The sequence below is a fragment of the Meles meles genome, chromosome 1 (genome assembly GCF_922984935.1).
Source record: "Meles meles chromosome 1, mMelMel3.1 paternal haplotype, whole genome shotgun sequence".
Lineage (NCBI taxonomy): Eukaryota > Metazoa > Chordata > Mammalia > Carnivora > Mustelidae > Meles > Meles meles.
Window position 1 is genome coordinate 80,658,473 of NC_060066.1, and position 25,851 is coordinate 80,684,323.

The window sequence follows — 25,851 nt, forward strand, 5'->3', positions numbered from 1 at the left end:
AGTTGCTGACCTATGTAATTTTTTTCTCTCTCAAGAACTTCTTGTTAACACTTCTTGCAGGGCAGGTCTTCTGGCAACAAATTCCTTCAGTTTTTGTCTGAGAAAATCTTTGTCTTTGGCTTTGAAGGATAATTTTGCTGGATAAAGAATTCCAGGTCGGTGGATTTTTTTTTTCTTTTCACACTTTATAGTTCACTCCACTTTCATCTTGCCTGCATGATTTCTGACAAGAAGTCTGATGTAATTCTTATCCTTGTTTCTTTATAGGTAAGGAGAGTGTCTGTCCCCCCCCGCCCCCGCTTCCTTCAAGATTTTCTCTTTGTCTTTGGTTTTCTTTTGTTCAAATATAATGTACCTAGGTATAAATTTCTTGTATTTATGCTGTTTTATGTTCTCAGAGTTTCCTGGATCTGTGGTTTTGTGTCTGTCATTAATTTTAGAAAATTCTGTCAGTTAAAAATCATTAAAATATGATTAAAGGTTATTTATAAATTAAGTAAAATAAGAGTATATAATTTCTTGAGATTTTCTTGATTCTCACTATAACCATTTTTTCCTAAAACCTGGACATGTTGGACATTAGGTTATCAAACTCTGGGTCTTGTCTTATTTAAGCTTCTTGTTTTAGCAGGCTTCCCCTGACAAGTCTCTAGCAGGGTTAAAGGAAGTGCTGCTTTGCTAGTGCCAGATTGGAGTAGAAATCCAGGTCCCCACTTGGGGTCTGTACAAGAGGGGTTGGAGGGAGAATAGAGGTTGCCCCTTGTTTCCACTGAGCAGGAATATAAACTTAAAAGAGTCCCCGTTTGGTCTCCACTGACACTGTCTTGGAGGAGAGACAGCCTTTTTATCACTGGGAGGTGGTGAAATCTTGATTCTGCTAGACTACCCCAGTGAGAGACAGAGGTGTGCCTCATTAGAGCTGGGTGGGCATGGAAGTCTAGGTTCTCCCCATGGTCTTCACTGACCTTAGGGGAGAGGGTATCTCATACTCCTTGGTTCTCCACTCAGCTTTCTCTGGCCAATACTGTCAGAGGGTCAGTGTTCCTTGGTATAGTTTGGTGAGGCCAGAAGTCTAGACTCCCACTTGGCCTTTGTTGTTAGGGCTGGGAATGGGCAATTTTTCCTGTAGTGTTTTGCTGAAGTGGAGTGATAATTATCTAAAAGCTTTCTGTCTTGCTGGATTGTCTCTTTCCTGGGTAAAGAGCAGGCTTTTCTTGATGTTTTTTTTGTGTGTGTCTTCTCTGATTGATGTTTTTGGCTTTATGGCTTCTCTGGTGGTCATTCTGTAACATGAAACAAAAAGAAAACCCATGATATTCATTATCTTGTTGTTCTTTGGATCCTGATTTTCTTAGTTGGACTTCCATCTTCTCTCTACCTTTTAGAATCTTCTTCCTTTTGTGTTAGATATCAAGTCCCTAGGTTTTGGTTATATTTAGTGAGAGAAATAGGGAAAGGTTTGTCTTTTCCACCATACCTATGGTTTGTAAGCTGAAGTCCTAGAAATATATCATTTAATTTACAGAAATATAATTATGCATACCTTTTTAAGAACAGTTGACACTATTGTTACTCACTATTTATTGAATTGAGTCAAAAGTTCTGGAAATTTCTTCAGGAAAGTTGTTTGTCTCCATCTAAGATGTTTGTGAATTGAGAAGAGGAAAATGCTGCTAAAACAAACACGTGCAGCATTTATACCAAGTTTATTTTCAAATGTATCAATTTGTATACTTTTAGTAAACAATTTATGATTTAGGGAGGAAAAATAGGAAGTTTTGTGTTGAACAGTAACTTCAGTCTTCTCCTATCATTTCCATTGTTAACTGGAAACTGGTTCTATTATGTGAAATTCATTTTGGATGATCATTTGTCTTTTAAATTTGTGATGCACATTGTAAATGAGCCCCATATTTTATTATAAAACTACAAATAACCTCTGGATCTGGTGAGCCATTCTAAGCATCTACTCTTAATTATAAGTTCTCATTTATTTTGAAGCTACTTCACACCATTTGAAAGATAAAGGTTCATATGAGTTGGGTGTTTGCATGTTCAGTTCAGATTTTAAAAGTATTTTTTTTTAAATTTCAGTTTAAATAATGACTTATAGGATAGTTATCTCCATTTTACAGATGAGGAAATTGAAAAAAATGTGATTTGGTTTATGACTTATCCAAGAGCATTCAGTAACTTGAGATTAGAACTGGAACAATAGGCCAAGATTGGAACTCTATTTTTTTTTTAAACACTGTGCTCAGTCCAAGAGACCATGCCAGCAACCAAATTAAATTTATACATCTTTGATAATGAGAGCAAGGGGGGAAAAAAGAGTTATCCAATTAGAACTGTAGCATCAGACATAAATATCTAATTTTTCAGTCTGATGCATCAAGAATGTTTCATCATTATCATATTCCTTCTTTCTTTTTTTAATATTTTATTTATTTATTTGATAGAGAAATCACAAGTAGACAGAGAGGCAGGCAGAGAGAGGAAGGGAAGCAGGCTCCCTGCTGAGCAGAGAGCCCAACGTGGGCTCGATCCCAGGACCCTGAGATCATGACCTGAGCCGAAGGCAGAGGCTTTAACCTACTGAGCCAGCCAGGCATCCCTATTCCTTCTTTCCTATGCAGCATAACAAAAAGTCTATACACACAAGATAATAGTTTCAAAAAATATTTTCTCCTTAACAAGAAATATGATAGTTATTTGAATTTTTACAACTTAAAGAAAAACTGAAAAAAATGGTATGTATAACAAATGGCACAAAAAGCACATATACTTGCTGTTGATTAGATTATGGCTATACAATATATATTGCACATATGTGATATAAAATGTATTGAAAATTTATGATAAGTTTATAACCTATCAATACTATCATGTTAAAGAATACTGTTGTATCAAGTAAGTTGGAATTTGGGAACTGGTGTATTTTACTTACTATTATTCCGTATCTGTCTTCTCATCTTGAAATATTTATATAAAATATATATATGCTTTCTTTTTAGAGTAGGTTGTTATAATATGTGGGAAGAATTTATCACTAAAAATTAAAATTTGTTTTACATTTAGTTCTTATTTTGCTAAATATATTAACCATAGAGGCATATTTGCAGTATTGTCTGGGAAATAGAATCCTGTTGTAGCAGTTAATTAATGTTGTAGCACCACAGAAATTTCTTCTCGCTATTTTTTTAACCTTTTCTCCTATTTTTAAGATTCTCCTTTTGAACTCCATTGTTAAAATTCTGTCCATTGTGAGGTGAAGTTGGGTAATAATATATTGCTTTCCCATTTACTGCTTCTGCTTCTCATAATGGGTATTTCCATTAAAATGACTCAGTTTGAGATGATATTACAAAAAAGTTTAAAGCCCATATCTCAGTTGCCCAAGATTAGGAATGTATATAGTGAAACTAAGTTATTATAAATTTTATTCCCTAAGTCCAAACTAATTTTTCCTATTTTTGAAGTTTCAGTTTTTTTGTTAATAATATTTATTGTATTTTGCCTTGTATTATTGTGACCCCCATAGTACCTATGAAAGTGTACGCACTTTGTCTATTTTCAGGTCCATGTTCTAAATTGAATTTAGTTCCCTGAAGATAAGGTAAGCAAGTGATCCCTTCAAAATATCTGATTTTTTAAAATATGGGTATGATGATTTTGTTTGTTTCAGCTTGCTTTTCATTGGGCTGTCAAGTTATGTATTCATTTTTAATTTTATTGTCTATTCATAGTTTTCTTCACATGGTTAGATTATTAAAATTTTGTTTCCCTAGTACTCTTTTAATTTGCATGGTGAAAAATCAGATTTGTATTTCCCTGATGATTAGTGACATTGAGCATCTTTTCATGTGTCTGTTGGCCATCTGTGTGTCTTCCTTGGAAAAATGTCCTATTCATGTCTTCTGCCCATTTTTAATTGTATTGCTCATTTTTTGGATGTTGAGTTTTATAAGCCATTTATGAAATTTTGGATACTAACCTTTTTTTATTATTTATTTATTTGACAGGGAGAGAGATCACAAGTATACAGAGAAGCAGGCAGAGAGAGCAGGGAAGCAGGCTTCCTGTGGAGCAGACAGCCTGATGCGGGGCCTGATCCCAGGACCCTGAGATCATGACCCGAGCCAAAGGCAGAGGCTTGACCCACTGAGCCATCCAGGTGCCCCGGATACTAACCTTTTATCGGATATATCATTTGCAGACATCTTCTCCCATTCCATTGATTATCTTTTAGTTTTGTTGATTGTTTTCTTAACTGTGTAGAAGCTTTTTATTTTATCATATCCCCAATAGTTTATTTTTGCTTTTGTTTACCTTGCCTCAGGAGACAATATCTAAAAAAGAAGTTGAGACAGATAATGTCAAAGAGGTTCCTGCCTGTGTTCTCCTCTAGGATTTTTATGGTTTCAGGTCTCACATTTTGGTTTTTCATCCATTTTGAATTTATTTTTGTTTTTGTGTATGGTATAGAAAGTGGTCCAGTTTCATTCTTTTGCATATTGCTGTCCAGTTTTCCTCACACCGTTTATTGAAGAAACTGTCTTTTTCCCATTAGATACTCTTTTCTGCTTTGTTGGAGATTAACTGAAAATATAGTTGTGGATTCATTTCTAGGTTTTCTATTCTTTTCCATTGATCTAGATGTCTATTTTTGTGCTAGTCAGAAGGGCTAAAATCAATAGCACAAGAAACAGCAGATGTTGGCAAGGATGTGGATGGAGGAGAACCTTGGAAAACAGTATGGAGGGTCCTCAAAAAGTTAAAAATAGAATTACCCTATGACCCAGCAATTGCACTACGAGGTATTTACCCAAAGAATACAAAAGTACTAATTCAAAGGGATACATGTACCTTGATGTTTTTAACAGCATTATCTATAATACCTAAATTATGAAAACAGCCCATGTCCATTGACTGATGAAAGGATAAAAAGAGGTGGTATATACACACACACTAAGATATTACTCAGCCATAAGAAAGGGTGAAATCTTGCCATCTGCAATGACATGGATAGAATTAAAAAGTATATGATAGGGGCGCCTGGGTGGCTCAGTGGGTTAAGCCACTGCCTTCGGCTCGGGTCATGATCTCAGGGTCCTGGGATCGAGTCCCGCATCGGGCTCTCTGCTCAGTGGCGAGCCTGCTTCCCTCTCTCTCTCTGCCTGCCTCTCTGTCTACTTGCGATCTCTCTCTGTCAAATTAAAAAAAAAATTTAAAAAAAAGTATATGATAAGTAAAATAAGTCAGAGAAAGAAAATACCATATGATTTTACTCATATGTGGTATTTAAGAAACAAAACAAATGAGCAAAGGAGGGGGGGAAGAGGCAAACCAAGAAAGAGACTTTTTTTTTTTTTAGAGATTTTTTTTTTGTTATATTTTATTTATTTATTTGACAGAGAGAGATCACAAGTAGATAGAGAGGCAGGCGCGGGGGGGGGGGGGAGAGCAGGCTCCCTGCTGAGCAGAGAGCCCGATGCGGGACTCGATCCCAGGACCCCGAGATCATGACCTGATCCGAAGGCAGCGGCTTAACCCACTGAGCCACCCAGGCGACCCAAGAAAGAGACTCTTAATTGTAGGGAACACAATGATGGTCATCAGAGGGGAGGTGAGTGGGGGGATGGGTTAAATAAGTGATGGGGATTAAGGAGTACACTTGCTGTGATGAGTACCAGGTATTAGGTGGAAGTGTTGAACTGCTATATTGTACTCCTACTAATATTATAATGTATATTAACTAACTTGAATTTAAATAAAAACTTTTAATGAAATGAAAAATTAGGGGATCATTGCTCAAGTATTTTATTTTATTTTATAGAGAAAGAGATCATGAATCAGAGTGGGACAGAGGAAGAGAGAGAGAGAATCTTAAGTAGGCTCCATGCCCTTTACGGAGTCCACCACAGGGCTCCATCACACAGCCCTGAGATCTGAATCTGAGCTGAAATCAAGAGTCAGATGCTTAACTGACTGAGCCACCCAGAACTCCTGCTCAATTAGTTTAAAATATAAATTGTGTTCCCATAAATGCCATTTAGATGCCAGTACGGAACAGTAAGAACAGTGTCTGTCACTAAGTAGGTACTCAAAAAATTGAATAAGTGGATGAATGAGAGAACTAACAAACGATTCTTATATCCCATCTGTTTAATAATTTGTCTACTTAGGTATTTATAGGGAAGGTCGCTATAGTCAAGCATTTGAAAATTACTAATTTAAATTTAAACTTCTTAGTGCTGAAGGCTGATTCTCTGTATGAACATGCTACTTGAAACCTGTTAACTGGATTAAGATGTATCAAGTTAATAGTTATCCAAACTAAGTTGGTAGGTTAGGGACCATTAAGCAGAATTCCATAAAATTGTTACATACATTAAATGAGACTTAATGAGTGTGAAGGGAGTCTGTAGACTCTAAACTACTTTACGAAGATTAGTCTGCTCCTTAAATAAGTCTTTTATTATTAAAATGAAATCAGTAATACATGTTCAACAATAGTTTTATATGGTAACTACATTGTATGTAGTGCTGGGTATATGCAATGTGTGTTTGGGTTATTGTGCTGGATTTATAGATTATCAAGATATAGACTAAAGTTTATTCTTGGTAAGGTATCTTTAAGTGTTCCTAAATACTTAGAAAGATGCAATAATAAGAAAAATTACAAAAAATTAGTAACTAAATATATAGAATATAATTTTGATCATTATTAGAAAGCAAATTTCTATTTTATTTTATTTTATGATTTTATTTATTTAGTTTAGTTTAGTTTTTCAGTGTTCCAAGATTCATTGTTTATGTACCCCACCCAATGCTCCATTCAATATGTGCCCTCCTTAATACTCACCCATCCCCCTACCCCCTCCATTCCCAAACCCTCAGTTTGTTTCTCAGAGTCCATAGTCTCTCATGCTTGGTCTCCCCTTCTGATTTACCTCAATTCACCTTTCCTTCCTTCTCCTAATGTCCTCCATGTTTTTTCTATGCTCCACAAGTAAGTGAAACTGTATGATAATTGACTTTGTCTGCTTGACTTATTTCACTCAGCATAATCTCCTCCAGGCCCGTCCATGTTGATGCAAAAGTTGGGTATTCATTCTTTCTGATAGAGACCTAATATTTCATTGTATATTTGGACCATATCTTCTTTATCCATTCGTCTGTTGAAGGGCATCTTGGCTCTTTCCCCAGTTTGTCGATTGTGGACATAGAAAGCAAATTTCTAAATGTCAAGCCTGTAATTCAGATGTGACGCTTTGGGAGGAATCCTTTTGGATACAATACTAGTAATTTGGATTTATTTGTAAGAAATATTGAAAGGCTGAACTTTGAAAGATTAAAGCTTGTCTTTGGAGATTATTCAAGAACAGGGCCGATTTTCTGTTTATTTAAAGTTAGAAATGAGAAGGAAACAAGTAAAATGGTTCATTCGTAAATGAAATGTCTTGGAAAAAAAAGATTCCCATTTTCACATAAGAAAGCATTTGAGTACATTAGTAATATTCGGCTTTTTAATTTTCAGCCAAAAACAATTTACTAAGAAAAACCCAACTTTAAAAAATCACTATGAAATATGTTTCATATTTCTGGAATCTCTGGAAACCTATATACTTTTTTTTTCAACTCCTACAAAGAGAGAGAATATGCTTTTTTCTATAAAGTTTTCCTTTTTTACTGATGTCATTTTATTGTCCTGTAAATTTGCATATGGTAGGATAATACAAAGTGCTGTGGACTTAGTATTTAATGGAAATGTGTCTCTTCAGAGATCATTTGCTGTCCAGACCTCTATATATCAGCCTTGAACAGATTATACTTTACTGTTAAGATTACTGTGGTTGCAAGGCAGCATTTTAAAAAGGAAGAGTTTTAAATATTATGCTTGTATATTGTATGAAGGACAATTAAAATCTGCTATACAGTAACAATTTTAATCAAAATACAATTTGTTATATTTTTTTCCTTTTTTTAAATCAATGAATCTATTGCTTATTTTTTTTAAGAACCTATTTAGAGGGGCACCTGGGTGGCTCAGTCGGTTAAGCTGCTGCCTTCAGCTCAAGTCATGATCACAGGGTCCTGGGATTGAGTCCCACATCAGGCTCCCTACTCAGTAGGGAGTCTGCTTCTCCCTCTCTTCTGCCTGCTGCTCTGCCTGCTCATTCTCTCGCTCTCAAATAAATAAATAAAATCTTTAAAAAGAGACAGAGAGAGAGAGAGAGAACCTACTTAGAATTTTTGATAGATAAAAGCAGGAATCTTAACATTTAGACAAAATGTTGTGCATTTAAATGCATACATATAATAACACCTTGTTATTTTAGATTAGACTCTTTTGGGAGCCTGGACATAGTTTGCACACTGGTTGAGTAGAAGTGTACTTTTGCTTAATAAATTCATGCTCTACATTTTTGGAAGTATATTTAGTCTTACTGAGGATGTTTTAGTTAAGGTTGCTATAACAAATACAGACTGGATGGTTTAAACAACATTTATTTCTCACAGTTCTTGAGGCTGAAAGTCGGAGATCAGATTCTGAGTGTTATTGGGTTCTCAGTAAGGGCCCTTTTCCTGGTTATGTCTTCATATGGCCTTCTTTGGTATATGCACGCAGAGAGACCTCAAGTCTCTTCTTTTTATAAGGGCATTAAATCCCATGATGAGGGACGTAACTTCATGACCTAATTTAACCCTAATCATCTCCCATGGGTCCCACACTCAAATACCTTCATACTGAGGATTAGGGTTTCCATATAGGAATTTGTAGGGGGCACAAATATTCAGTTCATAGCAGAAAGAGAAACAAAACCTTTTGAAGAATCACTAAGCAATTTTAGTTGCATTCATTTGTATACAAACAACATGCTATTTACATTGTCTAACGTAATTTCTGCTTTGCACTTTTGTAACAGTACTAGGCTGAAAGAGAGAAACATATAATGGAGGAGTATCAAGCTAGCTTGAAAAATAATTAGAACTCTTGATTTTATAAAGAGTAAGCTAATCTAGGGGCCCCTGGGTGGCTCAGCTGTTAAGCGTCTGCTTTTGGCTTAGGTCATGATCCCACAGTCCTGGGATTGAGCCTCATGTAAGTTGGGCTCCCTGCTCAGCAGGGGAGTCTGCTTCTCCCTTGGCCTTTCCTCTCCACCTGCTTGTGCTCTTCCTCATGCTCACTCTCTCAAATAAATAAAATCTTTTAAAAGACAAAGTAAGCTAATTTTAAGTATGATGTATATGTGTTACATATATTCATGTATCTTACTGAATATAAAAATTTAAGATTCCTAAATGACAAGATTACCTGTTTGATTTAAAGCAAATAGATGAGATTTGGATAGAATCTTTTTCTTTTTTTCTAAGATTTTATTTATTTGTCAGAGAGAGAGAGAGCACAAGCAGGCAGAGTAGCAGGCAGAGGCAGAGAGAGAAGCAGGCTTCCTGCTGGACAAGGAAACCAATGTGGGACTCGATCCCAGGACCCTGGGATCATGACCTGAGCGCAGGCAGTGGCTTAACCAACTGAGCCACCCAGGTGTCCCTAGAATCTTTTTCTATAAAGAGATTATGAGCTCTTGATTCAAGATGATTCCTTTCTGCCTATTATCTCCATCTTCTTCTAGCTTTCCAGAATGTTGTCTAAGAATAGGTTCTAGGGGCATGGCTCAGGCCTACCCCGGTTTGTTAGGTAGTCTTCACAGAGGGAGGAAGTAGATGGCTACAGTGGGTACAATAGATTCCACCTTGAGATGGAATTCCACCTTGTTCAGTAGAGTTCCTTGCAAGTTTTTGTCCAGGACATCCCTGAATGAACAGATAGTTTGCTTGCTCTTTATTTGCACTCTCCAGTATGGTAGCCACTAGCCACATGTGGCTATTGAGCACTTGAAATGTGGCTGGTCTGAGATGAGTGTGTAAATATAAAGCACACACCAGGTTTTGAAGACTTGGTACCAAAAAAGAGAGTAGAATAGCTCCCTAATAACCTTGGAATTTGTTACCATATTGAAATGATAGTATTTTGTAAGTATCATTAAAATTAATCTCATCTTGTCCATGTTTTTATTGTTTTTAATGTGCCTGTTAGAAAATTTAAAATCACGTATGTGGCTTGCATTTGTGGGCAGCAACTGAGCTATGTGATCATAAATAGTATAGTACATATACGTGTTAAATGACCATAGCAGCTTAAATTGTGTCCCAAAAGCAATTCAGTTGTGGAGTCCCTCTTGACCGTATTTTCTTTCTTTACATTTTTCTCCCATTCAGCCTCAATCTAGTTTGAAAGCCATTAGTGTCCCAGCACAGGATCTTTTCTTTCCCTAATCTTCATAGTATTTTAAGATAAATATTTATAAATTAAGATTTCATCATTCTTCCTACAGAAGTCACAAACATTGGCAATTCATTCACTAAATGAATATGAATAATTTAATACTCTATGTTTTGAAGAAGTGAAAACTATGGCCTTGGCCACTTTTCAGGTTCCTCTTTTCTCGGAGGAAGGCTTATGCCTGCTTGGTATTATTGACAGAATCTGAAGCTTATAGTTTAGCATAAAATACCATCCCTTTTCCTCCTAGAAAACACATACAACAACCGGGAAAATAAATGAAACTGCATAAATTCCATTTTTACTCAAATAAGAAGATAGATTTTTGTCTTCAGAAATCTTCAGAATCTGTCTTGGGAAATCTTCAAATTCCCAAGTGTTGCCAGAAGTGGCTGCAATCCAGTAGAGTCATGGATGGAGCAGCACTCAGGGGTCATGAAGCTGCTGGAGAACAACTGAAGGGCCAGAACGGTAATACTTCAGTAAGTGCCAGCACCAGGGAACTACGTAAAAATCAGCCCCCAGCCCTACAGTCTAGAAGCGTGAGCTGGAACCTCTATGCCCAAAGCTGAGATCTGATATCTTGCATTAGCTGCCAGGGCAAGGAGGAGTGAGGAAAATGTCTAACAGCAGCGGATGTCAGCATGCAACAAAAACACACATTCTTAACTTCAGGGGTGTCACCTTAGAAAGCAGAGCTGTTGTTATCCTTGGGACAGTGGTCAGTGAGGTAGCCAGGTATAACCAGGGGCAGTTGTGCTAGGGGCAGAAGCCCTTCAGGACCCAGCAGGGCAAAAAAGGAATTTGAAAGGAATAGTTTGTCACTGTGGCCTGAAAGAGAGAGCCCTTGGACTTCCAAGTATTAAAGGCTTGAGTTTTCCCCCAATCCTGCATTCACTGGAACCTCCTCCCTGGTCTTGGAAAACCTGAGCTCTTCATCCTAAATTACAAAATGTACTGATAAGGCATCAAATTAAATAACTTCTGGGAAAAGAAAAGAATAAACATGAAAACCAGAAACAAAAACACACTGGCAGATAAAATCTTACCTGGTGCTCCCCTTTGCACTGAGTCCATTGGTCCTTCTGTGTATTTAGCTTATTACATTGATGGATGGAGTTTGATTTTTCTGTCTTTCACTAGAAAATAATGTTCTTGAGGGTAGAGTCTATTGTTCTACCATAAAACATAGTACCTGTGGCTTTGAAGACCTTTTGTACCTTGAAGAGGGTAAATGCTATAGGTAATAGTGTTTGTCATGATTTGGAAAACCATTGCCATCAAGGTCTCTCTAAATTAGAAAAAAGTGATATCAGCTAGGAATTGACCTAGTTTGTATTCCCATATTCCAGAGAACTGTATTCTGAGAAATAGTTCTTACCAGAAGAGTAAAAACCCTAAGACTTCTGCTCTAAGATGTCATAAAGAGCTCACTGAAATGATTTTCTTAATTCTTTGATGGAATCACTCTGTATAATCTAGCTCTGCTTAAACCAAATAGCCAAATGATAGTTGTTCCCTGAAATGTCATTTATTCTTTTCTAGCAATGCCAATCAATACCTTAATGAAGTACAAAGATAGCAGATACAAGATGGATCTGTTGTAACTTATATATCCTGTATGCCAGGTATAATTCCTTTTTCTTTTACCCCATGGCTATGGCTACTTGGTGTTTTAAAAATATTTTTTATTGGTCATGAATTTGACAGAATGAAAAAAAATACAATTCAAACTTTTAGTTTGAATCTAGTAATATCTAGTTAATATGACCCCCGGGTTCTCCTTTTCTTTTCTTTTTTTTTTTTTAAGGTTTTATTTATTCATTTGACACAGAGATATCACAAGTAGGCAGAGAGGCAGGCAGAGAGAGAGGGGAAAGCAGGCCCCCTGCGGGGCAGAGAGCAGGATTGCTGGGCTCAGTCCCAGGATCCTGAGATCATGACCTGCGCTGAAGGCAGAGGCTTTAACCCACTGAGCCACCCAGGCGCCCTGGTTCTTCTTTTTCTAAATGGATCTCTTCCCAGCAAATTTTGTGAGGAAGAGGAATAGCAGAGATAATACCTATATTGTTTGTGGAGAACATTCTCTTTCTTTCTCTTGCTGATTATAATCGTATCATTTGTGAAAGCAAACATAAGAAAGAAAGATGTTTGATACTGTGGACTTTGGCTGGTATATTAGTAACAAGATGATTTGGAAACACTTGTCATCTGATTCCTCATATAGTATTTATCTTTTCAAGTCAGGAGTTAAGAAGTCTTTAAGGATTGCATTCTTATCCTGGTGTTTTTTCTCTTTGGCGAAGGCCTACCATGCTACTGGGACTTTTTATATATTCAGTTTTCACAGATTTTAATGGGGGCATCATTAATTTCTAGATATATTAAAAAATTTGTGGAAAGTTTATTTCCATGGAATAATAGCCACTAAAAAACTAAATCCCTCTGGTTATTCTTTAAGATAAATTGTAACTGAAGAAATGAAAAATTGAGTCTTAGAGAGTAGATTTGTTCTCTTGGGTCCTACAGTTTGCAAATGGGAAATAGCAAAGTTTTATGAGGAAAAAAGTGTTTGTTGTAAAATGCGTTTCTTGATCACATGAGACGCTGGGAAATCAACTATACTTCTCAGTCCCCTATGATTTTTTCCATTCTCAAAACAACCATTGTGAAATGATTCGTAAAAATACAACCTTGACGTATGGGATCAACCATAGTCTTTCTGCCTTGTTTGAGGATCTTTAGACAACATTTCCATCTTAATTACTTTTGCGGTAGATGTTTTTTACTTCATTTAATCATAATTTGAAATTGTTTTCTGTGTGGCATCCCATTTCTTGATACAACAAGTGTTTTATTATAGGGTCAGTCATTCACAGATGAACTTAAATCTGTTAGTTTTAGAGGATTCAGGGAGAGAAAAATAAATTTGGAATCATACTAGTTTAAAAATGATCCCTTAAATACCTAAACTAGTATACATGACTTACTACTTTATTTTACAGATGCATTGTACGTATATGTATATAATTTATGGTTATTATATGTCACATTATATGCACCACACCTTTATTTCCATTATTGAAGTAATTATGCACCATCTCCTCAAAGGAATCTTGAAATTATCACACTTGACCTTTTATCCCCCTTTATCCTGGTAAGTGAACAAGGAATTTTCCCAGCTAACTAAAAATTTAGCTAAAATTCTTAATCTTGGAATCTTTTGTTTGATAATATTAAGATCAAGTTCTGAACTTTGCTGGGGGGCAATGAGCTTAACTGCAAGAAACAGTTAATACTTTTTCAATAAAGCCATTGTCATTATCTTCTTCACTAATGAGTATTTTACCTTAATAAAATTAAGACAAGACTGATGGATTCCCTATCATTTACTTACGTTCTTTTAGTGTGAGGGAAGCTCTTATAGAGCATACTAATTTTTTTTTTTAATAATTAATTTATTTATTTTTATTTGCTTATTTACAGCATAACAGTGTTCATTGTTCTGGCATCACACCCAGTGCTCCATGCAGTACGTGCCCTCCCTATTACCCACCACCTGGTTCCTCAACCTCCCACCACACCCCACCCCCTCCCGCCGCCCCTTCATAACCCTCTGGTTGTTTTTCAGAGTCCACAGTCTCTCATGGTTCATCTCCCCTTCCAGTTTCCCTCAACTCCCTCTCCTCTCCATCTCCCCATGTCCTCCATGTTATTTGTTATGCTCCACAAATAAGTGAGACCATATGATACTTGACTCTCTCTGCTTGATAGAGCATACTAATTTTAATATGAAATTAACTTGTTCAAAGTTACTTTGTGCCTCATATGTGGCACTTCCTGTGAGTTCCAGATAGAGATAGAGGCACCAACTTTAAGGACCCCAAGCAATTTGGCCGAGTTTGAAGCATTGAGTAGTTAGCCTTTCCATTTTCCTACCCCTCTACCTCTCGTCATAGATTGAAAGCACAAGTATATAGTTTTCATTATCCTTTATGGAGAACATATTACTTTGAGATGAAATCTCAGAACGATGATCCTGGTTGTTACCAAACTAAGCTTTCATTTTCTCATAAGTAAAATGAAGTTAATACTAATTATAAGCTACCTCATAGAGTTACTGTGAAGATTAAATTAATGCAAGTTAATTAGGACTGTGTCTGATATATATACTAAACTTTGGGCGTTAGTATAATAATTAGTATGATTGATTTTACAAATGTCTATTGAATAACTTACTGGAACTGTGGTAAACTGTGGTAGACCCTGTGAGGGCTATACAAGAAACATTACATACCATTTTCCCATAGGGAATTACAACATAGTTGTGATCAAACAGACATGTGAGGATGTAAGAGCAGTCTGGTTGTGACATCTGTGACCCCAGTGTTGGCTGGGGTTGATTAAGCTGATGTGACTGGCTAGGCGGGTCGTTCCCTTTATCCCTCACTGCTCCGCGTGCATTTTTCCCTAAGCTGCTTTCTTGGTCAGAGAGGACCTTTCTTCAGTCAATGGTATATGAGTTCCCTCAAAGTCCATTTGTAGGAGAAGATAGGGTAGTCAGGCTTCCAAGACTCCTGACACATCCAAATGAGGCACTGCAGTCAGTCCTCCTTTCTTGAAAAACAAGAAAAACAAATGAAAAAACACGAAACAATGGTGAACTATGTATGACGAGATATAAATAAGGATCAGACTGTGTAGCCCAGGTTGTTGATGCTGCACAAGAATTCAGAAGAGTAGAAAATCAGTGAGGTGGGACAATGAAAGCAAGTCTCCCACAGGAGATGGCACTGGAGCTCTTTCTGGGAAAATGGCTACTGCTAGAGAAAAAGGATATTCCAGGTCAGTATGACAAGGGCCCATTCACAAGACAGTGAAGAAGCAGAATTGATGAAAACAGAGGCCTCCAGTTGCCAATGATAAGGAAATCAGAAAGTAAGACTTACATTCTTGTCTTAGATTTTAAGCATCTTAAGAGAAGTTTTATATTGAAACTTTCAGCACTTCCCTTTTACACATCTAACTCTATAGACCTGTTCCTACCACGTTCTCATATGAATGCTGACATGTCACTTTCTCTGAGGCAAGACATTGTAAGTTTCAAGTTGTTTCTGCACTTTTATTACTGCAAGAGGACTTCTTGTCAGTGTAATTCATTGTGTTTTCTTGATGATGCAGTCAACATTGATTTTCTTTCTTTATTCCTACCTCTTGTTTTTTGTTGTTGTTGTTATTGTTGTTATGATGGCTCAGTTTCCACATTTATTTCTGCTGAACACCCTTTTGGGGAATAGCAGTGGAAGAAGAGTTATGCAATATTAACAAAAAGGGAAGAAAAGTTAAGCTAAAATGTTAAATATTCCTCTAAATAAATTATAAATTAGTATAGTAAGTCTTACAAATTGTCCCTGTATAAAGGGATTCTTTCCTTTCCTTGTGTTCTTAATACCTGGCAACTCTGCCCTCCCTTCCCTGAAAGATGTATGAAGAATCAGTACCCTAAACTGAACCATCATATTTGTGTTCAGTTATTTGTAGCAACATACACTAATCCATGAAATTTCTATCTCATTTCAAACTGTTATTACACATAGGAAATTGTTTCTGTAATCGTGTTTTTCATAGCCCATAATGGTTATAATTGGAAGTACTGTGCTCTTTGTATTTTATAAATAGCTACCTACTTTGAGTTTCACTTCCATGTCAGACTTCTTTTAAGGTTAAAAGTTTAGTATATACAAATTTGGTAAGTACTTTATAAGCAACATTGGTAGGTAGTTTATAAACAACATTATGTGTACTGTAAGAAAAAAATGAAGCAAAATATTTTGGATGATTTTAGGGCAATAGCAGATAAATAGAATCTAATCTGCCATATCTCTTCAGGATGCCTTCACTACTGGGCTCATAATCTTTTGAGTACCTCTCTAATGAATGACAGACTGTTGAAATTTAACTTAAGTGCTTCTGAAGTAGTTAAATTCCCTCAGTATCTGTGCACATTTAGATTGTAATTTTGTTGTGCTTTGTATACACATGGAATTGTTTTGCCTTATTTTATTTGCCATACAAAATTATATTTTACCGTGTAAAATAGTTGAAATGTGCTTGCCATTTTCAAGTGTGAGAGTAGAATTCCATTTAAAAACAGTACTAGTCGAGGGGCGCTTGGATGGCTCAGTGGGTTAATAAGCCTCTGCCTTCGGCTCAGGTCATGGTCTCGGGGTCCTGGGATCAAGCCCCACATTGGGCTCTCTGCTCAGCAGGGAGCCTGCTTCTCCCTCTTTCTCTGCCTGCCTCTCTGCCTACTTGTGATCTCTCTCTCTGTCAAATAAATAAATAAAATCTTAAAAACAAAACAAAACAAAACAAAACAGTACTACTCGAAAGCTTCCAACTTGCTGCTTGGAACCATTTAAGTTATAGAACCTTAATTTAAATTACAGAACCCTTTTTCTTATATATCTGACAGAAAATCTATCAATGCTGTTTCTCATTTATTGTAACAAATTTCTTTGTATCCATCTCTAGATTATTTATATATAATAAATCTGCAGTGTCTTTTTGTTTTTATTAGCTATGTGTTTCATTTGATGGTAAAGATCGTTACTGTTATAAGCATTGTACTTGGTAAAATACGATGTAAAGATAGCTCCACTTCCTTGTAAAATTAATCTGATCTCAGAAGCAAAACATTGCTTTACTTTATTTATCCATCCAGAACAGGTTTACTCCCAAAAAGGGCATTTCAGTGCATTGACGACACACTCAGTGCTCATATTGATTCTAATGCCTCTTGGCTACTGCTGCTGCCTTGTTCCTCTTAATTTTTTCCTCTTTTTTTTTTTTTTTTGAGTCAAGGAATATTAATAGATTAAAAAACGTCTTGACTGATATTCTTTTATTTTTGGTGTCCTTTAGGTTTTACTGAATTCATTTTCCTTCTCTACTCTCGTTCTTCCCATTCCCATCCCAATATTTCACATGTAATCAGTTTAGACTCCTGAAACAGTTCTAGTCTTAGAAGGAAGCTTTTTTAATACCCGTTTTTGGGTATCACCTGCTAGAAAGTGAAAGGAGGCTCAGAACTTGTGAGTTTATAATAATAACCAAACTTTAGGAAATGAAGTATAATATTTAATTTTGACCTTAGAAATAAATTAACTTGGGTCCCACTAGCCATTATCAGAACATTTACAAAATAATTTATGCTGATTATTATGCCACAGATAGTTCCAGATGTTTTAGTTCCAGCTAAGGCTGTAATTCAGCAAGCAACATTTTTAAATTTTGCATGAATACCTCAGGTTTATTTTTCTAAAATTAAATTGAAGATTTTTAGGAAGCTGTTAAGCTCCTTCATTATTTCTATTATGCTTCATCTCTCATCTCATTTGTAGGAATCCTACTTTAAAATTCCCTAAGTCTAGGTAGTCTTTATCTTGTTTGATCATTTCAGAACTTCAGCTGTCAGTTTTGGTTTTGCATATCAAAATATTTTATAGCAAAGTGATATATAAATTAGCTTTATATCCATCCATTTACAAATCTGTGTTACATTTTTCAAGTATTTTTTAGACTACCTTACTATCAATGATTAGTTCTTCCCCAAGGAGGTGTGTGTTGTTTTCTGTTTGTTTTTTTCTTCCCTTTTTTTACTTTTGTTTTATACTTACTGAGCAACTCTTAATCACATCTACCTTGTGTCGGGCACTGTAATAGAAGCTTGAGATTGTAATATAAAATTGTATATGATGACAGTTCATGGTGTTTAGTAGGAGAGTCTTAAAATATGAAAATTCCCTATTAGTGGTTCCAGTGTTGAGTCATAGTGCATCCACAAGAAATTCCCTAAAAACCAGCATATGGGTTTCCACTTGACATTCAAGCTTCTACTTTCACCGTTTAAATCTTTAGTATTCAGATTACCACAATATCTACCTCATGTGGGTCTGTAGTAGGATTTACCAAATCAAACCTGCTGCCTCTTTAAGGCTATGAGCTCCTGGGGGTGGGGGTTATCTTTTTATCTTTTTATCTTATCTGGCCCAAAGTCTGGCATATATAATAAATGAGTCAGTTTTCATAAAGAGGAAGAAAGAAGATGGAGGAGAGCCAAGATGAATATAAGTTGGACTTAATCTTCCTCCCTTGTTGTTACCTTTCCTCCCCCACTTCTCTTTTTAAGTAGGTCATGTTGATTTAAAGAGATGCTGTGCACATCTGTGGAGGTGGGATTGAGTTTTGCAAGGCCCAGATTGATTCTGTTATGTAGAATTGATCAAGTTGTGGGGAATTCATTATCTTTAACCAGACTTCTTAATTATTAAAACAATGCCCATACAGCATGAAAATTAAGAACAAAGAACCAGAGAAGGAGAATTTTGATTCCTAGATTCCTAGTTCTATCTCTTACAAGCTGTGTGCCCTTAGGCAAATTAGTCATTTCTGTTAGCTTCCATATCTATTAAGTGGGGATAATAATGGTACCTAACTCCTGAAGTTCTTTAACAAGAACTTAAATGAGAATCCTACATTAAAATTAATACTAGGGAGAAGACCAATGTAATGTAAAATTAAGCTTAGCCCATGACCTTGCATATTGATGTTATTAGTGAATAACTATTATTAACATTGCTTTTGTAATTATTAGTACCAGTTTGTAATGCTATATCATTACATATGTATGTGTGTATACACACATGCAAATACACACATACGCAGTTGACCTTCGAACATCGCAGAGTTTGGGGCACCAACTCCACATGCAGTTAGAATTCTGGTATGACTTTTGACCCCCACCAAAACTACTGGTAGCTTACTGTTGCCTGGAAGCCTTACTGATAACATAAACAGCTGACTGATACATATTTTGTACGTACTGGGTTATTACAATAAAGTAAGCCTGAGAAAAGAAAATGTTACTATGAAAATCGTAAGAAAAAGAAAATACATTACTGTATTTATCAGAAAAAATTGGCATGTCAGTGGATCCATGCAGTTCACACCCATGTTGTTCAGGGGTCAGCTGTGCATACATACTTAGGCCTGCTGTTTACAGTATCTCATTTCCAATCTAACTACTTGGGAAATTTAATTAGTCATCAGAAGATCGTTTTGTGACTATGTGATCAAAGAAAGAGGGTTAGGTGATCCTAAACTATATCATTCGGGGCTTGGAAAGTCAGGTGTTCTGTGTTAGTGTCTACTTTTCTAGCATCCACATAACTCATTTTTGGTAATGAGTCTCTTTCTTCTTTCTTCCCTTCCGACCATCTGCCTCTCTCTCTTTTTCTCCTTCTTTCAAATATGTAGACATGCATGTAGCATATAAATTCTGGCAGATTTATATTTTCAACTCTTTTATTTGTCATTAACCGCCAACTTCCATATTTCACATAAGGCAATTAGTTTTTTCTTCTTTTTAACCTGACATGTGTTTTGAGACTATACCTTGGTCATTTAATGTATTCAACTGATTTTGATTTAATAAATACCTTGGTCATTTAATGTATTCAACTGATTTTGATTGATTTAATAAATATTGAGAACGTATATTATTTAATCCTCAAAAGATCTCTGTGAAGTGAGCTAAACCCATTTTGTCCAACAAAATCCTAAAGCTGAAGAGGAGTTAAATGAGTTGCCTAAAGTAATGTAGTTAACACCCACTACAATCACAAGTAGGCAGAGAGACAGGCAGGGGGGTGGGGAAGGCAGGCTCCCCACTGACCAGGGAGCCCTATGCGGGGCTTGATCCCAAGACCCTGAGATCATGACCTGAGCCAAAGGCAGAGGCTTTAACCTACTGAACCACCCAAGCGCCCCTTCATTTCTTTTTTAAGGCCAGATAATAATTCCATGGTATGTATGCACCACATTTTATTTATCAATTTTTGATGGACATATGGATTGTTCCTACCATTTTTGGCTATTGTGAATAATGCTGCCATGAACATCGATGTACAAAGAAATGGGTTTTTTAGAAATGCATCTACCATACCATTTAAGTCATTCTGAAAGCCTGGTTAGTTTGAGAAGAAGATAACATGATATGACGATCCATCATGTTTTTGCTGAGCATATTCTAAAGTTGTAATGGCCATAACCTGCCCCCAAGAATTCACAGAAATCACTCAATAGAATGGGAAAAATGAATGGAAAAATACTGTGATTATTAGATAACCGCCATCTCATTTTTCAGGAATAGTCAAATTAGCCTAGCCACAAGGATATGAAGGTCTATAAGTCATTTACAAAATGTGGTCCTAGTCAGGAAGTATCATTTAATTTATATTAATGTGTTTTTTTCTTATTTATTTTTTAAGTAGGCTCCACCCCCAGCATGGAGCCCAATGTGGGGTTTGAATTCATGACCCTGAGATCAAGATCTGAGCTGAGATCAAGAGTCAGACATTTAACTGACTGAGCCACCCAGGTGGCCCTATATTAATGTTTTATGAAATATTAGAATTACCATGCATTATACCATTGATGGCAGTATCCAGTGAAAATGTCTTTTTTAGGGACATTTCATGATTTTCTGTTATTGGTGCGTGAGATTCTGGAACGTTGTCTTGAATACTTGATTATAGTTGTTACATTATTGAGGTAAGAACTATTAAGAACTATCTCACACATTGTGTTAGCTTTCAATTGTTAGTGGATCAAAGCATATTTCAAGGATAAATATTGTCACTTGTAAGCAAAATAATTGACGTGCAATACAGCATACTAGACAGTCACTTTTACATTTGGAAGTAATTTTTAAAGACTTTTAGTATTATATAATTATATCTGTTTGGAACAGATATCAAAATAAAAGATAAAATGGACTGTGATAGTTCAGATTCTTTTACATAAGCTATTCAGCTGGTAATAAATTCCTTCAAGGGGTCTACGAACTACTACCAGTCAGTAGTTACTCTGTATGGAGCAAAAACATACTGATGAATTAAGGAGGAACTATCTATTGAGCTAACTCAAATATGCTGATTCATTTTTATAGTCATGAAAAAGATAAAATTAATTACTTTAATAATAATAAAGATTGCTAGTACATGGCTAGCAATGAAAAAATATAATTGTTTACCTATTATAATCCATGTTTTAATATATAAAATATAGTATATTTACTAGGGGAATATTCAGATTAAACTTAATAGCAGAGAGAAGACCAATTTAATATGTATTCTATCAATGAAATACTTAGGCGGTTCTCTGTATTTTTCATTATAGTTCATGTGTCAGTCAGCATTTTGTAACGAGCTCAATGAAGCTGAAATTCAGATTTGCAGTAATTCTTTTCATTGTGAAATATAACAATCTCAGTCATTTTGGGGTCTGTGATTTAAAAAAACAACAACATTTTTCTCTTTGATTGATCATAGCTATTATTGAAATAGCTATTAACATGTGACATGATGATATAATTTAGACTAAAAAAATTGAATTGTGAATTATATCCACTCAGCTTAAATTTCTCTGTTTCTACTCTCCAGAGCATCTTCTTTACTTCTTTTCCTGCAGAAATGGCTTCTTAACATAATGTTCCTACATTTTCCCAGGGGAAAACAAGGACCTCACGGTCAAATTCTTGTCCAAAGTATACAGGGGAAGCTAATACAACAAAAACAGAAGGAAAAAAAAAATATGATTTAGAATTTGCCAGTACAGGAAATGAAGATTTTATTCCATTTAATCTTTTAACAACACATAACAACACATAATATCCGTCATGGTGTCATTGTCAAGGAGATGAACATGTATGGATTCGATGATGATTCAGATGATTTCAGATGTTTAGATTTGAGGTTAATTCCTGCATACATCATTCTCCCATCTCTTGTTTTGTAGGTAGAAGTAAGCCACAGAATAATGTTTAGGATCATTAGATAACAAATTAGGCAGGAAGCTTTATGTTTGTAATGATTTCCTTGTTAAAATCCACTTTCAAACTATTCTGCTTCATGTTCACACAAGCAGTTCTTCAAGTAACAAATCTATTCATTTAGAATGATCAGGGTGGATCAATTAAGAATTATTTGTAGGCTCAGTTTGATATATGGACTGCAAACTGTTGTAGCCTTTATTTTTTAAATATATTTAACAAAATTTGGAAGGTGAAGTTTGTACATTTTTTACAGCTTTATCAAGAAGTAATTGATACAATAAACTGCACACAGTTAAAGTGTGCAACTTGATTGGTTTTTATGTGTGAAATCATCACTCCCAGGATAAGATGATGAACATTTCCAACACCCTCCAGAATTCCCTCCTGTTCTTTCTAATCTCTCCTTCCTCTCACACCCTTCTTTGGCAACCACAGATCTGCTTGCTATTGAGAATTTATATTCTAGAATATTATACAAATGGAAGCATATAACTTGCTCTCCACACTTCTTTCAATATTAAAGAATTCATCCGTGTTGTTAACATATACCAATAGACCATTTCTTTTTATTGCTGAGTAGTGTTTTAGTAATAGGTACATCACAATTTATCCACTCATCTTTTGATGGGCATTTGAAATGATTCTAGTTTTTGGCTATTAGGAACAAAGCTCCTATGAAAGTTGAATACAAGTCTTTCTGTGGACATTTACTTTCGTTTTTTTAGGAGTTGACAGGTTTTTTTGTCTAAAGGAACACATAGTAAATACTTCGGGTTTTATAGGCTTGGATTTTCCCTTTGTTGCCCTGCGGTAATGAAAACTCCAGGTAGTAAGCTGGGGCAGAGGTGGGAATGATTTGGTTTGTTTTCCTTTCTTTCAGGTATTACTGACCTGTGCTGTTTCTTGTCCAACTTCTGAAAAACATTGTGTAACTTTGTGTATTTAGTTGTTTAGTGGGAGTAGCACCTAGTTCAGTTCTCCTGACGCTGTCTTGGCTGGGAGTGGAAAATTTGTCTAAATATTTTTTATCAGTTCTATTTCTTTTCTTCAATTTTAAAATACCATTATGCCCAGGTATATAAGTTCTGTTTTCAAATTATATTTATGCCATAGAATATATAGCTCCAGTCTGAAGGAAGAGATGAGTGACTTTTGGATTCTCTAGGAGCTCATCTCTCTTTTTTTTTTAAGATTATTTATGTATTTATTTGACAGAGATCTCAAGTAGGCAGAGAGGCAGGCAGAGAGAGAGAGGAGGAAGCAGCTCCCCACAGAGCAGAAAGTAGGGCTCAGTCCCAGGACCCCGGGATCATGACCTGAGCCGAAGGCAGAGGCTTTAACCCACTGAGCCATCCAGGCGCCCCTAGGAGTTCATCTCTTAAAATACTCATCTATTTATACAGGAATATTAAAATATGTTAATTTGTGAATTAATGCTCTACCCCTCATTTAGGAGTCACTCTCTTACTGATTATTTTGTTGTTTTTTTCTTTGTGCTTTTTCTATTAAGACCTTATATTATACAGAAAAGTACATAAAACAAATAAATGTACAGTTTTATGAAATTTTATGTAACCAATACACACTTAACCACTACCCAGGACAAGAAAGAAAATATTTTCTGGCAAACTAGATGCCTCCAGCATGCTCTTTCTCATTCACAAACTTTTCCCTCCCACCAAAGATAACCACTTTCCAGATTTACTCCCTTGCTCTTCTGTATACTTTTACTACTTAAGTATGAATCTCTAAACTGCACAGTTTGGTTTTGCCTGTTTTTGAGCCTTACATAAATGCAACCTTATGTTCTTTTAGGTTTGGCTGCTTTTGCTTAGTGTCATGATATTGAAATTTATCGATGATGTGGGCAAATTCATTCTTTTTCATTGCTCTCTCTCCCTATAAAACACCATATTATATAAAGGCATTTGCATAGATGGCAGTTTGGGGTCATTACCTATAATAGTCAAACATACTTGTATGTGTATTTAGGTACACATGCACATATACATGTCTGATGTGTATATACTTAAATTGGGTGTTAGACATTTCTTCTTTTCAGTGGCTTCTTTCAGCCTCTTAATAATGTCTCTTTTTTTTTTAAGTTAGCATTTCTCCTCTTCCTAGTTTTGAGATATTATTGACATACAACATTGTATTAGTTTAAGGTGTACAGCATAATGATTTGATATGTGTATATTTTGTGAGGTGATCACTACAATAAATTGAGTTAACAGCCATCACCTCACATAGTTACAAAATTTTCTTTCTTGTGATAAGGACTTATAGATCTATTATTTTAGCAAACTTCAAATATACATAATACAGTATTATTAACTATAGTCCCCATGCTGTACATCACATCTGCAGAACTTATTTACCTTATAACTGGAAGTTTGTAACTTTAGCTACCCTCATCCATTTCCCCCAACTCCCATCTCTGGTAGTGACTCTGTCTGTTCTCCGTTTCTGTGAGTTTAGTTTTTTTTTTTTTTTTTTTTAGATTCTACGTATAAGTGAGATCATATAGTATTTGTCTTCTCTGGATGACTTACTTCATTTAGCATAATGTCCTTGAGATTTGTAGTGTTGCAGTTGACAGGATTTCCTTCTTTTTGTAATGATTGACTAATACTCCATTTTGTATGTATGACACATTTTCTTTATCCATTCATCCACTGATGGGCACTTAGGTTGTTCCCATGTCTTGACTATTGTAAATAAAGAGATTTCATTTCTTTCAGATATATACCCAGAAGTAGAATTGCTGGATCTTATGGTAGTTCTACTTTTAATATTTTGAGGAACCGCCATGCTGTTTTCCATAATGGCTGTAGTATTTTACATTCCCACCAATAGTATACAAGGGTTGTCTTTTCTTTGCATTCTCCGTATCATTTGTTATTTCTTGTTTTAGGGTTGGTTTTTGTTTTTTAATAATAGCCGTTCTAACAGATGTAAGGTAATATCTCATTGTGGTTTTGATTTTCATTTTCCTGATGGTGATGTTGAGTACCTTTCCTTGTATCTGTTGGCTGTCTGTATGTCTTTTACTTCCTCTGCTCCTATTTTAATTGGATGTGTGTGGCTGTTGAATTGTTATGAATTCTTTATTTATATTTTGGTTATTAACAACTTATCAGACATTTAATTTGCAAATTATTTTCTCCTGTTCTGTAGGTTCTCTTTTCATTTTGTTTATTGTTCCCTTTGCTATGCAGAAGCTTTTCAATTTGATGTAGTTCCACTTGTTTATTTTTGCCTTTGTTGTCTTTGATTTTGGTGTCAAAAAACCATTGCTAACACTGATGCCAAGGCGCTTTTATATTTTCTTCTGGGAGTTCAATTGTTCCAGATCTTACATTCAGTTCTTCAATCTATTTTGAGTTAACTTTTTGGTGTGGTATGGGGGGCACTCTTTCTTTCTTTCTTTCTTTCTTTCTTTCTTTCTTTCTTTCAACTATAGTGGACAATGTTATATTAATTTCAGGTATACAATAAAACAATCTTTTTCTGGGGTCAAAAAGGAACTACATGTTCAATAGAAATAAGACATTAGAATCAGAAGGATCCTTAAAAATCATTTCGCCCAATCCCCCAATCCAAT